Source organism: Platalea leucorodia (genome assembly GCF_965183815.1).
Source record: "Platalea leucorodia genome assembly, chromosome: 2".
NCBI lineage: Eukaryota > Metazoa > Chordata > Aves > Pelecaniformes > Threskiornithidae > Platalea > Platalea leucorodia.
The window spans coordinates 99235422-99248458 of record NC_138824.1 but is presented as its reverse complement, the minus strand read 5'-3'; the positions used below and the strand labels follow the sequence as shown (position 1 = coordinate 99248458).

General features: G+C 41.0%; 1 protein-coding gene across 1 annotated transcript in view; it reads right to left on the bottom strand.

Annotated features, from left to right (window-relative positions):
- Positions 1–13037, bottom strand: part of KCNJ6 (potassium inwardly rectifying channel subfamily J member 6) — a gene marked incomplete at both ends in the record, with an annotated part of 114443 nt that overhangs the window by 42071 nt on the left and 59335 nt on the right. The gene's annotated exons all lie outside the window — the stretch shown is intronic.

Genomic DNA, 13037 nt, shown 5'->3' with positions numbered 1-13037 from the left:
AGCCTTTTGAAATAAATAGCTTCATTATGTTTACGTGCAAGAAAGAAGAGTTTACTAAGGAGGATAGTGGTATAATCGAATGGGTTTTGCATGAAGGTGAAGTCTGGGGTAACTGTTGTCTGTTTACTGGAAAAAATTCTGCACTCTGGGGCTTGTTCCTGCAGGAATTTCAGGTCTTGAACTTCTAATTTTCTCCCTTCTGGCTAACTGCTATCATTCTGCTGCCAGGCTGTGAAGGGAAAAGGCGTCTGCTGGCTCTGCCTAGATGCTTGGCTCTGAATATAGTAGCACTGATGCGATGATGGACCATTGGTTTACGGAGATGCTCTTCCTGGACAGTCAGGGTGTTGACCTGCGTGTTGTCAGTGCACCCTGCAATGGCCACAGTTTACATTGATGTGCTGTGGTAACTGCTGTGCAGGCTCAGGTGTGGGCTGACCAGTCCTGCTACAGGTGGTGACCTTCAAGCAGAGAGCTGGGAGCAAGCAGCTTGGGTTGGGAATCACTTCATTTCCCTGAGCTTCGGTTGCCTCTGAGTACCTCTTGCCTGGCTGGGAAATGGGGGCATAAACCCATCAAAGCTCCTGCTTGACACAGCAGTCCTGTCTCTGGCACCCCAGGGGCTTGGGTGTCTCTGCCTGGCACTGCCCTGGGCAGTAGACCCAAACTCTTTCACGTGGAGGAGCTACCAGGGAAGCCTGGGCTCTTGTCCAGAGAGAGGGTTGCACAAGGAGCTGCTCTTGGTGGGTCAGTACGGCTCGAAGAGCATTTTAGTCTTGCACTTTTAGAAACATGTGCTACATAGCAGATGATCTGTGGAGTCTCACAGAACCTGTAGCTTTTTCAAGATGCGCAGATTCATCCCTGTGGAGAAAGATCAAAGACCCTTGTAAAGTTTTAGGGGTCACTGAAATACCCAGGAAAAAAAAAAAATGGGTTGGAGACTGGTAGTCTCTCCTTCTGGCCGGCTCCACTGCCAGCCAAGCCTCTGTTCAGTCCTGTAGCCTTTTCTGTGTTAAAAGAAAGGCTCAAAGGCCAACAGTAGCGTGGAAACCTGATAGCAGTTCTGTGTTTGAAGACTGTGTGTTCCATCCTGTGTCACCTTTTCAGTTTGCTGGTGTGTCTAAAGAGAGCATTATTCAGGCTGATGGTAGCGACAGCACTGGAAGTTGTGTCACAAGGCAGTCAGTTCTGAATGAACTTACCCCAGTTGGTGACAGTGTGCCTACTTGCATTATCATTAATGCTATGTAATGTATGACGAAATAAACACAATAAAAAGGCATTGCAGGAACTTTGTGAGGCAGACTTCAGCCAAAGCCAGAAAATTTGAAGTTAAGGCTTCACACTTTACGCTTAATTCTCTATTGTGCCTAAGGAAATTTCAGCCCACAGGAGCTATCACATCACTGCAGTAATAGACCCCTCAAATACTTATGAACAGCCTATAACGGCTCTGGCTTTTGAGGCTTTAATGTGATGTATGTTAGACTAGTAATGCTGGTTTAATGTGGTTCATTATCTTTAAGGCATTATGAAAATTTTGCTTTCCCCTCCCAGTTAGAGCCTGGCATGAACACAGAGACAGGGTGGAGGTGTCCCCTATTGCCTTTGAGAATATACATTACTTCTGACGTTGCTATTAAAGGCAACCATGTCCTAGACCTCCCTGCCTGAGCATCTCTTACCAGAAACGGAAAAGTGTACTAAAAACCATAACAGGGCTGGGAGGGCACATACGTGCTGATTTTATTAGTGGCATCAGGAGAAATCTGAAGGCATGTCCCCATCCAGGGATGCCTACCAGTCACATGATGCACCCAGCTAGGCTGCTTTGCATACAGTGTTTGTTTCCTATAGAAGTACTTGCTAGCACTGAAGCACCTTATATTCATGCAACAAAATTTAGTGATGCTTTCAAAATGCTTTATGTTGAGTAAGCCCTTGTGCATCATAACCAGCCTTTCCTGTCTTTTACAGGATGTGAGCTGACCCACAAAGAGAGGTAAGGGCCACATTTTCTCAAGTGACCATAGGTTTTTGTAGCAGGAGCAAGGAGCCGCTGTGCTCCCCAGCACGTGGTGGTGGGCTGTCACTGTCACTGTAAGTGGGCTTCAGAGACCTGCCCCTTCCAACATGGGAGAATTTTTTTTTAACCTTGAGAGGTCACACCAGAGCTGACTACCATCCGGATATGTAAGAGGGACATACCAAACCCAGTGACTGCATTTAACCTGTCTCTCTTAGTATAGCGTCTCGCTAACACTCTTGTGGGCATTTTAATCTCCCTGGGGGCATCTGGCCATTTTGTAAACTCTTCAGGCTCTTTCCAGTGCTGTCATTTCTCAACTCTCAGGCAGGCTCTGAGAGGAAAAATTAAGGTCAAGTTTTTAGTCTTTTTCTCTTTATGCAAGATGCCCTTTCACTCTTTCCCTCACCCAAATTCTCCTACTGTGAGACCCAATGAATACCTGTATGGGGAGGTTTCTAGATCAGAATCACAGCCTGTCACCCTCTCCTGGCCTGAGTTCTCACTCCAGAGTGAACCTTGGGAGCAGCAATTCCCGAAATAAGTGATCCAAGAATTGTGCATCTGTGTGTTTCCATGGAAATGCTTGATGAATAAATTTTAAACACATGGCAGGATCCCTGTTCACCACTAAGGCTGAGGAACAGCCACATATTGTCAGCGCCTTTGCCACAAAACACTTCGACTAATTATATTTTTACTTGATATCAACCCAATTAGCTTATGCTGTTTATTTCATTTAATTTTCCTTTTGGTTATATAATGGCTGTCATGGTTCCAGGAACAGAGGAGTGAATAGCAGCTATCTCACTTGAGAGCTATTTTTACTCTCTCCGCTTCTCTTCATGACAAAAATATATACATATTATTAATCTGCGCTGCAAAAAAAAATATGTACTTCTTCTGAATGCCTCCCCCTCTCCCAGTAAACATTGTTTGTTTGGACACAATGGCCAGTATCAATACTGTGCCAATTTAGAGTATTCTGTTCAAAGTATTTGTTTCAGTGAGTCCCTTAGGCAAATGCATACCACATGTATGAGATTTCAGTGGCTTGTTTCATTTTCCAGCAAATGACAAGGAGTTCTCCTAAATAAGCCCCTGAATAGTTCACTTCTGTTTCATCATAGCAGTATGTACCGGTTATGGCTATATTAGTAAATTAAATGTGTCCAGGCCTGTTCTTTAGCATGGAGGCTGAATGGAGTGGTACAGCCCACATTTGTATTATTGAACTCCCGTTGTTTTCAAAGCAGGGTAGTCTCATGCAATCTGCTTATTAGGAATAGTCTGTGTCCCATGCTAACACCTGAAATGTAGCCAGGAATTGTGTGTACTCAGTTCTGCGCTGGTCAAAACCATGCCAGGGGCTTTTCTAGGAATTTTACCATGAAAGGAATTGGGTGCCAGTGGTCGGGAACATTTTATTTTCAGGTAAAGATGCAACCAGTGTTGGTGTCCTGGTCTTGTCTATTCCAGAATAGCATTGGAAAGGCACAGTCCAGTGTTTCCAAGCACATATTTTTATTTACAGTCTGCAGAATAACATGAATCCAGTGTCAACAACAAACTATGAGCTGTACAGGAGACGCTCTCACCACCTTCATGGCTGTGAATGTAACATATTACTATAATCCCTAAGGAATCATTTTATTATTAGCAATGTGATTTTTTTGTACTTTGGTAGTGCTTCAGAGATCTTGTCATGATACTGTACAAATACAAAGCAAAAGGAGGTATGTAAAGGGCATACTTGTCTAATTTAAATACTGGTATCCCATTTTGATCATATACTGTAGCAGAGTTGTAGGATGACCTGCAAAATAATTAGGAGTTTCAACAGAGAATATTACAAATTATAACTGACCTTTTTGTAACAGAAACTGATATAGAGAGTTCAGCGAATGTTTCACTGTAATTTAGTAGACTAATTTTATCTCTTGTAACATAGTTGTGAATGGTTTGTATGCAACTTTATTGAAAATTCATTGTTTTCAGAAAATCATTTATAATCTACAAATTGTTCTCATGGGCTTTATTGCACGTATACAAATGTTGAGAAGACGTCTTTTTGACTGTGATTTCTGTCAGCGTGCACGTCATTGCCCACTTTCCTAATGGGATGAGGGCAACTTTTAAGGTAAGTAGGTGTTTGCTTTTGTAAGGTCCAAGCTTGCGTTTTGTGAACATTTTTCAGTATTCACCTCTCATTTGCTGTGATCACAAACCTCCCTGACACTGAACTCATCTGTGGAATATTTGGCAGTACCAGGTGGCTCTTTCTGTTCCCCACTGCTTCTGTCAGGTTGTTAGGCTTTGACATCAGGAGAAGGCAGCAAAACACTGCGCAGCACAAGGCATTTTCTGCAATGTTCAATACTCTGCTCTAAGTCTGGCTCTTTCTGTTTCTTTTCTTGCCTGCGATGCAAGAAGAAGTCAGAGAGAGGAAGCAGAGGGGGAGCTTTTGAAATGCTTTGCCTGATCTCTGGCTGGTTTTAGTCACTGTTTCAGAGCTTTGTAAAATCTCAGGTCTGATGAGCACTGAGGGCACAGGAACAGATATTCTCAGAATAGAGGGGGATTTGCCTGTTTGATGAGCTCAGCCTGTATCCCTTGCAGCGAGACCAGATAATCCATACTGCAAGACATTGTGTATTACCACTAGATATGAGGAGAAAAGAGTCTTGTTTACAGAAAAAAATGGAGCTTTTTATGATCAGCTAACAATTGTAAGCAGTCATGATCACAAAATGCAGATTTTCTTCTGAAAAAGAAAGGAATTATGATCCGGTCCTCTGCTGTTGAAATCAATGCAAGATTGTCTGTTCATTGGGCTGGGAACATTGTCTAGTCCTCATTTTGAAATGTTCAATAAACACTGACTTGGCAAATTTCTTCAAGAACCAAATTACTTATTTGCATCCATAGAAACATAAATATAATTTCAGAGAGAGCATGCATGTGATTTAAATTTATTTCAGCAGCAGTTTTCACTAGAAAAGAAATGCAAATTGAAGTATATTTATGATTAGAAAAGAGGCTGTAAGGATGATACCTTGTTTTTTCACGCTACCTGCTTCATCATTGCCTTCTAATCCAACTTGATAAAAATAACGTTTTACTATTTTCATTTCTTTTAAGCCTGTACAGCTGCAAAAAATCAGCCTGAGTAATGCTTTGCCTCTATGCAGTACAAACATTTCCATTCATTTCTGATTCTTGGCCCTTTTATTATGGAGGACAGAAAATGAAGCTGATACATGAATTGAAAAAAGCACGACTCCGTTTTTGGTAGTCATTTGACCTTGTAGTTTTTGTCTTGGATTCTAACCAATTTCATTACAGAATTTACCACTAAAGGCTCCAGAATGCTGTTTTTACATCTGCTTTGCTAAATGTAGCTTCATTTGAAGCACGGGGAAGCCAAACAGCCTCCGCTTTGTTATGTATATGGGACAGTGTAAACAGGCTAGACATTCTGAACCTGCAAAGATGTGTGGAGACAGTTGATTATCAACATCTTCTGCCTTTCATGAGGCTGGGGATCCCAAATTGGATTATAAAATTGTTTACTACCTGAAGTCTGAGTGCTTGTCAGCATTAATTCAGAGCCATGTCTAGTGCAAATGCCTGGCATCGAAAACAGATTTCTGGAATAAGGAGAGTTTGCTGTTACATATCTCTGCTCCTGCCTGATTAGTCTAGTTATACATGATTTTTACCAGACTTTTGGCTTCCAGAAAACCTTGAGCTAGAGGTTCAGAGCAGGTAAGGCTTCTCCTGAAAGCCTGTGAATCTACATAAATTAACCTATTGTTTTTGGTGTCAGCATACATGCTAGCCATTGGCCCCCTTATGTATGTAGTGACTGGGACCAATGTCCAGAGTGGTTTTTGGGAGTCCAGTTCAGTGCAGTCTATATGCTATTCTTTTGAGCAGACTCGGCATATGTATGAGCTATTGCTGATATCGCACATGTGCTCTGGCTTGTGCTGTGTTCTTATTCATCATATTCCCCTGGATGGTACAAGTAATCTCTGCCACAAGCTATATGTAAATTAACAACTCCCTCTTATCCTTTATGGCAGATGGTCTATCACCCTTGTCTAGTGCTCACTACCTCTTTATGCTCAACCGCCCCACTTTTGTTCCTTTGCTCTCATCAGAAAGGCAAAAGCAAAGATGTTTTCACCTTAAGCAGAAACTAAATAGGAAAGTCTGAGAATGACAAACCCGTAGAGCTACAAAAGGGAGACAAATAGGTGTCCCGTGCAATTTCAGAGAACGTTGAACAATGGAGACTAAGCTCAACATGATGGAGGGAGCAGTGGTTACTCCGAAAATCATGGCCTACCAATGGAAGACTAGACAATGGAGGACTACCACAAAGGCAGAATGAAGATTCCTGGCCACAATAAGTGAGCAAGGCTGGCATTAAAATCAGAGACTCTTGCATGCAATTGCTCATAGCAATGTACAAAGAAGTCAGAGTGGTACTCTATCTCTTTTGAAAAAATCAAGATCTCCTTTGCTATAGTGTTCTTGTCCTATCCACAACCAATGCAGAAAACAGCCTGCTCAGAAGCAGTGTTTCTTCTGAGAAGGTGAGAAAGATAGAAAGGAAAGATAAAAAAATGCATACTGTTGTCACTGCTGCTACAAGCAGTGGAGCAAGATCAGTGGCAGAGACAAGCCAGGTGTCTCACCTTAAGTCATGCCAGCTGGCAACATCAGACCTTGGATCATGTATAGTATTTCTGTGTGGCAAAACTACTGACAACTGCTGTAGTAGGGATAATAGGGATCATTAATGATTCACAGTGCTGACAGGCCTTAATAGCTGCAAATACTGGCCACATGCTTTCTTTCTGATGTCTCTGCATCAGATGTATGTCCCCCTGAGTTGCTGTAATGTGTCATTGTCTGATGTGCCCCCTGAGACATTTCTTTTTTGCAGTTACTCAACCCAGCTATTTCTGCCAGTTACTATCACGTGTACTAATGCCAAAATTTTTACTTGTCAGTTGCACTATTTCTTCAGAGATTTACTAAGAACTCAACTTTTCATCTCTGTGGGGTGTACCAGGAAAAGGAGAAAGCATGAAGGAAGTATACTGACCTGAATTTTATCAGTTTTAAACTGTTTGTGTTTACATGCTCTAACTGCTAGAAATAAAAATGAAATAAGTTTAAAACCTGCTTAAAATCATAGAATATTTTGGGTCAGAAGGGACCTCTAAAAGTCTCTTGACCAATCCCCTGCTTAACACAGGACGAACTTCAAAGTCAGATTATGTTGCTCAGGGCCAAGGATGGGAATTTCCACAGCCTCTCTGGGCCCTGTCCCAGTGCTGCACCTCACTGCAGCTTGTGCCCATTGCTCCTTATTTTTCCCTATGCACCTCTGAGAAGAGTATGACTTCATCTTCTCTGCAGCTTCTCTTTTGCATCTGAGTTGTTGATTTACAGCTCAGCCTTCCAGGGAAGTTGTGTGAGGGCTGGTTAAATCCTGGTTTCTCCACCTATTTTCCCTACTGATTACATGGAAAAAGAGTATTTTCAAGTTTTGTAAGAAGAGACGGAGAGAATCAGTTCCTTCTTCTCATGATTTTTTCGCATTAAAATTTTCCCAAATGAAAAGTCTAGAAAGAAAAATTAGCTGATCAGCTGAACATTTCATATAGATAATTCTGACTAATTTAATTCTGCACCTGTAACGTCACTGATATCTGGGGAGTGCTCCTGGTTGTTTCTGGAAGCCGAAGTGTAAATAGGAGCTTGGCTGGCCTGTCCAATGCTGATTATCTGTACTGCTAAATGTTAGCAAGCTACCCATCTTGGCTTTGGCCCGTGCCAACCACTGCTCTATGACAATACGTGGTTTGGGAGACAGTATGTGCCAGAGACTGCTCCCATTAGACAGCATGGATGAGATTGCATCAGGTTTGGCTGCTTTCACTCTCATCTGCCAACACTGTGCCAGCAGGCTTTGCTCTCTCAGGCATCTTCACAAGCCCTCATGCCACCTCTGTGTCAAGCAACATATAACCTTGGTCTGCAACACAGACCTCATGTTATTTCCAATAATTTGAAGTGGAAAAAAATCACTGTCAATATACTAATTATGCCTTAAAACGAAGACACACAAAGTCCACACAAGACTCAGGGCCAAGTGCTCTGCAGCATGGCATGGACATCCTGTACCACTTGCTCTCAAGGTTGCAGAACAATTCCTGGCCTGGTTTTATTTAGTATTGTAGAGGTAGTCAGACTGGTGATGGGCCTGGTGCGTATTCCAGTATGTGAAAAGTTTAGAAATCAAGGCAGGCAGCTGTTGCCCTTGTCAAAGTTAGGTCACTAAAGAGAAGAGAAATAGACCTTCACAGAAGGAGTTGATACCACCAGTTTTCCCACTTTCATATTGGGAGGAGAAGCCAGCCCTTCTCTCTCTTTGCTGTTTTCTATCCCAACTCTATTCCTGTCATTTTTTTCCTCCCTTTCCTGAAGTAAGGGTGGCTTTACTTGAATCTTCATCTTTGGGACAGCCAAATACAATTTTTGCCAACATTGCTGAACAACCTTGAGACAACTTTGTGCCTGAATATTCATAGAGCTCCTTGGGCAGGTGTTGGAACCGTCTTGACTGCTGCACAGACATATTCTGACAGCTTGCTTTGCTTTGATCAATGAACTATCATAAATATAAGGCACAGGAAGAATGGTGAAGCATATTTTTGTCAGAAAGAAAGGACTTGATTCAATCAATATGCTGTAGCAGTTGACTGAAGCCAATAACTTATGCAATGAAGTAAGCCTGCAGACCAAGCAGAAGAGCTTCTAGTACTTTCCTGCAGAAATTGGCAGAAGACGCCATATAGTGATATGGATCTTGGACCTGATCAGCTTAGGGTTAGGGGATCTGAGATGACTTTGAGAGTGTTTATTTTTTCTCTGCAAAACATCACCTACACTGAGTAAACTTTCCCTATGTCAAGGTGATTGTTCACTGGGGAAACCACCTGGCATTGGTGCTCTGGGTAGTGTGTGTGTGTGTGTGTGTGTGCTATGATGTAAAGTAGCGCACACACACGCTACCGACTGCTACTTTGCAGCTGATTTTGCCCACCAGCAGCTTCCTAGTGAAGCAAGACTTTGGGAGAGCAGTTTGAATGCCATTGGTAAAGACGAGGTTTTTGAGCTAGAAAGAACTGTCACTTGCTACGTCTGCTTTTTCAAGAAATATGGACTACAGAGAACAGAGTGACTCTGAAGTACAGATACTTGATTCCTCCTCCCCCAATTCTCGAAAGAAGAATGAAAAAATATCACAAACTTCCTTCCTTAAATTATATTTTTTTTCCCCCTCAGTTTGCATCCAGCTGCACCCCAAACAGGCTGCCCCTAGGTCACAGACATTGTCTAAGCATATTGGTTTTCGTTCTGCTATTACTGTTGCATGCATTTACAGAAGGGGCTGGAAAGACTGGGAAAATTGAAACAGCCAAGAACTTTTTTTTTTTTTTTTAAATCTGGTAATGGAGATTTCTTTTTGGATAACTTCTTTGCAGTCAAAGGAGGATTTTGGTGGCTTTTGCTTCTAGCCAACATATTTCAGACGAACAAGGTGTTCCTCGCTTACAAAAATCATGCAGGATTTCAATTTAACTTATTTGTACACTTGAGAAGAAATATTACTAAAATTTTTCTCATAGATGCTGGGGAAACGATGTTTCTGTGATTGTTGCTGTCTGTCGTGGTGGTGACTTGGTGGATGTATGCAGTTTTCTGGCAGTTGAGGTGAGTGACATTGTCTATTTGGCCTAACATACAAAACCAAACTCTTGAGTCCAAACATCGCCTCACAAATAACATTGCCTCAGAGACCAGGCAGTTACCCCTCTTACAATTACTTAGTTTATCTGAACGGCTGCCATGTTCTTTCCATCCCCCTTCTCTTCCATTTCTTACTGCAGTTGATACCAGAATTCTGGCTGCTTTCTTTAAGCTAAATAATTAGGCCATCGCTAGCTTCATTCCCTTTCCCTGCCGAAAGAAGTCACAGTGAAATACAAAGACCTAGTTTCTTGCTACTGACTTCCCATTTCTGCTTTGTGCAGTTTATAGACTGCAGAGAAAAAATAACTGAGAAATAAGGCTGGAACTGACATTTAAAAAGACATTTAGAAAAAGAAATTTTTAAAAACTGCCATAATTTCAGCTGGGTCAATGTTTTGTTTCAGGTTGTGGCATTTTGATAACCTGGAAATGGTAAGTACAGAATAGTCCTTTAGCCATGTTTCCTAAGGAAATGAGCCTTAGCTATCACTCTGTCTGGCTTCCCCCCCAATCACTTTTGAAATTTTGGCTGATATTTAGGCTTTTACGTTTCTTTCAGCTCTTCAGTTAGATTCTGAAAGGTAGGCATAGCAGCATTTGACAGTGTGTGGAGGTCTCAGAAGTACTAAATTCCTACCAGTGTCATGAAAACAGACTGAGTTGACCACACTATCAGATGCCAAGGAATCTATATAAAAGGGAGCTACAAGAAATGTTTCTTTTTCACGAGCGCTGCTGCTCCCAAAGCTACAGTCAAATATTTTTTCAAATAGCTATTCCACTCAATGTCCCTGTGAAGTATCTTCAAAAAAATTGCTCCTGCTTTGTGTGGAGCATGAAAGGTTGTGTGCTTTTATTTTCAGGCATGGAGTGCAACCACAGGCTGGATCTGCGTGATGCTCATCTTTGATAGAAGGACTTCCACATTCAACAAGAGGGTTGTTTAGGTCAGAGTTTGTGGCTTTGTCTACAAAGCAAATTGAGTGCAAGAAAATAAAACTGACTCAACTCGTGCTTTTTTTTTAAATAAATTTTTTAGTTGAATCAGAACAAAAGATTGAATTAACATATGTTTGGTTTCAATCTAAATTTTTTCTTACCTTCGTTTAATTTGAATGAAAAACCATATACCCTTTCTGCAATGAGCATCAGGTATACAGGATTTTATACCCATCTACATATGAATTTGTTAAAAGATGTATTCAGGCAGGTACAATGTCAGACCCAACATGACTGAAAACATAAGTGAAAACCATGAAAAAGTGTTTTCATGTCAACAAATAGCAACTTTTTGTCTTGAAATAAACAATTCAATTGTGTCTAAACTACCATTTATTATGTTGTTTCACTTAACCTACATAATAATGTAAATAGGTCTACACACTTGTTTGAAAAAAAGAATCAAAGGAGTTGCTGTGAAATTTCTATAATTGCTATTATCCTTTTCTATAGGGAAATAGGTAGCAAAAAAGAATTGTAAGCACTGAAACATTTTGTAAATTGGATTAAATTTGACCAACAGGATTTTCCAAAATATTTTATGAAGAAAAAGACATTCAATTTCAGACTTTCAAGAATATGTTATTTTGTCTGTGAAATACTGAAGTCTGGGAACTTTTAGCAACAACTTCAGAATTCAAATTTTCCCTCCTTTTTCACAGTAATATTTTACCTAGCTTTAGGAAACAAAGTTGTTCAAAAGGATTAAGTAACCCCAAAATGGAGGGATTATATGAAAGACTTTGTAATGCCTATTTTGGGTGAGGTAGGGGTTTTCTGTTTGTTTTTCTTATTTTGTTAAAAAGTGTGTAAAAGTCTTTTTCATTTGGTCTTCATTTTTCCTATAGCTCTTTCTAGTCTGACTGAAAATAACTCATCATTCACCAGGATTGTCCCATGCATGAGTCACTAGATCACCAGTTTCCTCTCTTAAAATAAGGCACTTTGAGAGGTAACTGGAACCTTTCTGAAAGACTTGGCGGTACCAGGCTCTCATGTTATTCCAGCTGGCTAGATTGAAACATCCAGTTTCTGCAGATCTGTTAAGGAGTCTTGATGGTATTTGATTCTGTGTGGCTGAATTTAGAGTTTAATACCTGTGGATTTAAATTTTCTTTCTACAGTATGTATGGATCTTACCAGAACAGGCTGAACTGGCATTATGGTTTTTAAATAATTGACATTTTAGATGGCACATTAGCCTTCAGCTAGCAAAGCCCATCTATCTTTATTGGAGCTAGCAAAGCTCAGCATGAGCACAAATAATTCAAAGCTTTTGTAGCCTTTAGATGTCTTGAGAGAAAAGAGTATTTCTGCTTTTCAAATATCTCCTGATTTGTATGGGGAGAAGATCTACCTCTGAAATGTACGAGCTATCTTTCAGGGATTTGCTCATAGACATCAGAAATACAGATTGCTCTTGTTAGAGCTACTACATGAAACAATAAATATGCTGGAATAAAATGTGAATTCTATGTCTTTTTTAGTCAGGTACATGTAGTCAGACTCACTTAAAGAAATAGTTGATAAAGGAGTTGACCTTTTAAAGAGAATACAGCTCCTGTGCAGTAAACAAAAGTATTGAACCCAAGGAGGAGAGCTTTTGATAAATGAATAGACTGGTAACAAGAACACAGTTCCTGTGCATCCAAAAGCAAAATTAAATGGAAAACCGAGATGGTAAAAATAGAGCTTGGCTGCTTCAGAGTGGCTTTCTGTGCATGAAACGAGTGGAACATTTGCAAACAAATTAGCTTGCATATTGGGTAGGTTTCTGATTTTCTTCTGTTTAAAACTAACTCAACCCCCTTTTGTGAGGCTGAGGCCAATGGCAGAAGGGTAATGCTTTGCCAGGAATGATGCAGGATTTCAGCTGCCTGCCCTGATGCCTGAGTCTCCCAACAGCTCGAGCACCATGGGGGCCCACTTGGCTGCTCTAAAGGATGCAACTAGTGGCGTTGTAGATGCCTAGGCTTTCTCAATAGAGACAGCAGTTGCAAGAGAGGGCTTCCAGATCAGAGCATGTGAAGTGGCAGAAATGTACATGGATTCATTTTTAATGAAATAACAAAAGCTTTAAAGGGCCTTCCCTAGAGGTTTGATTGTGCTATCCTGGTGTGCCTGTGTATGTGGGAACATCAGAGGACATGGGTGCGTGGGAAAGAAACAAGGA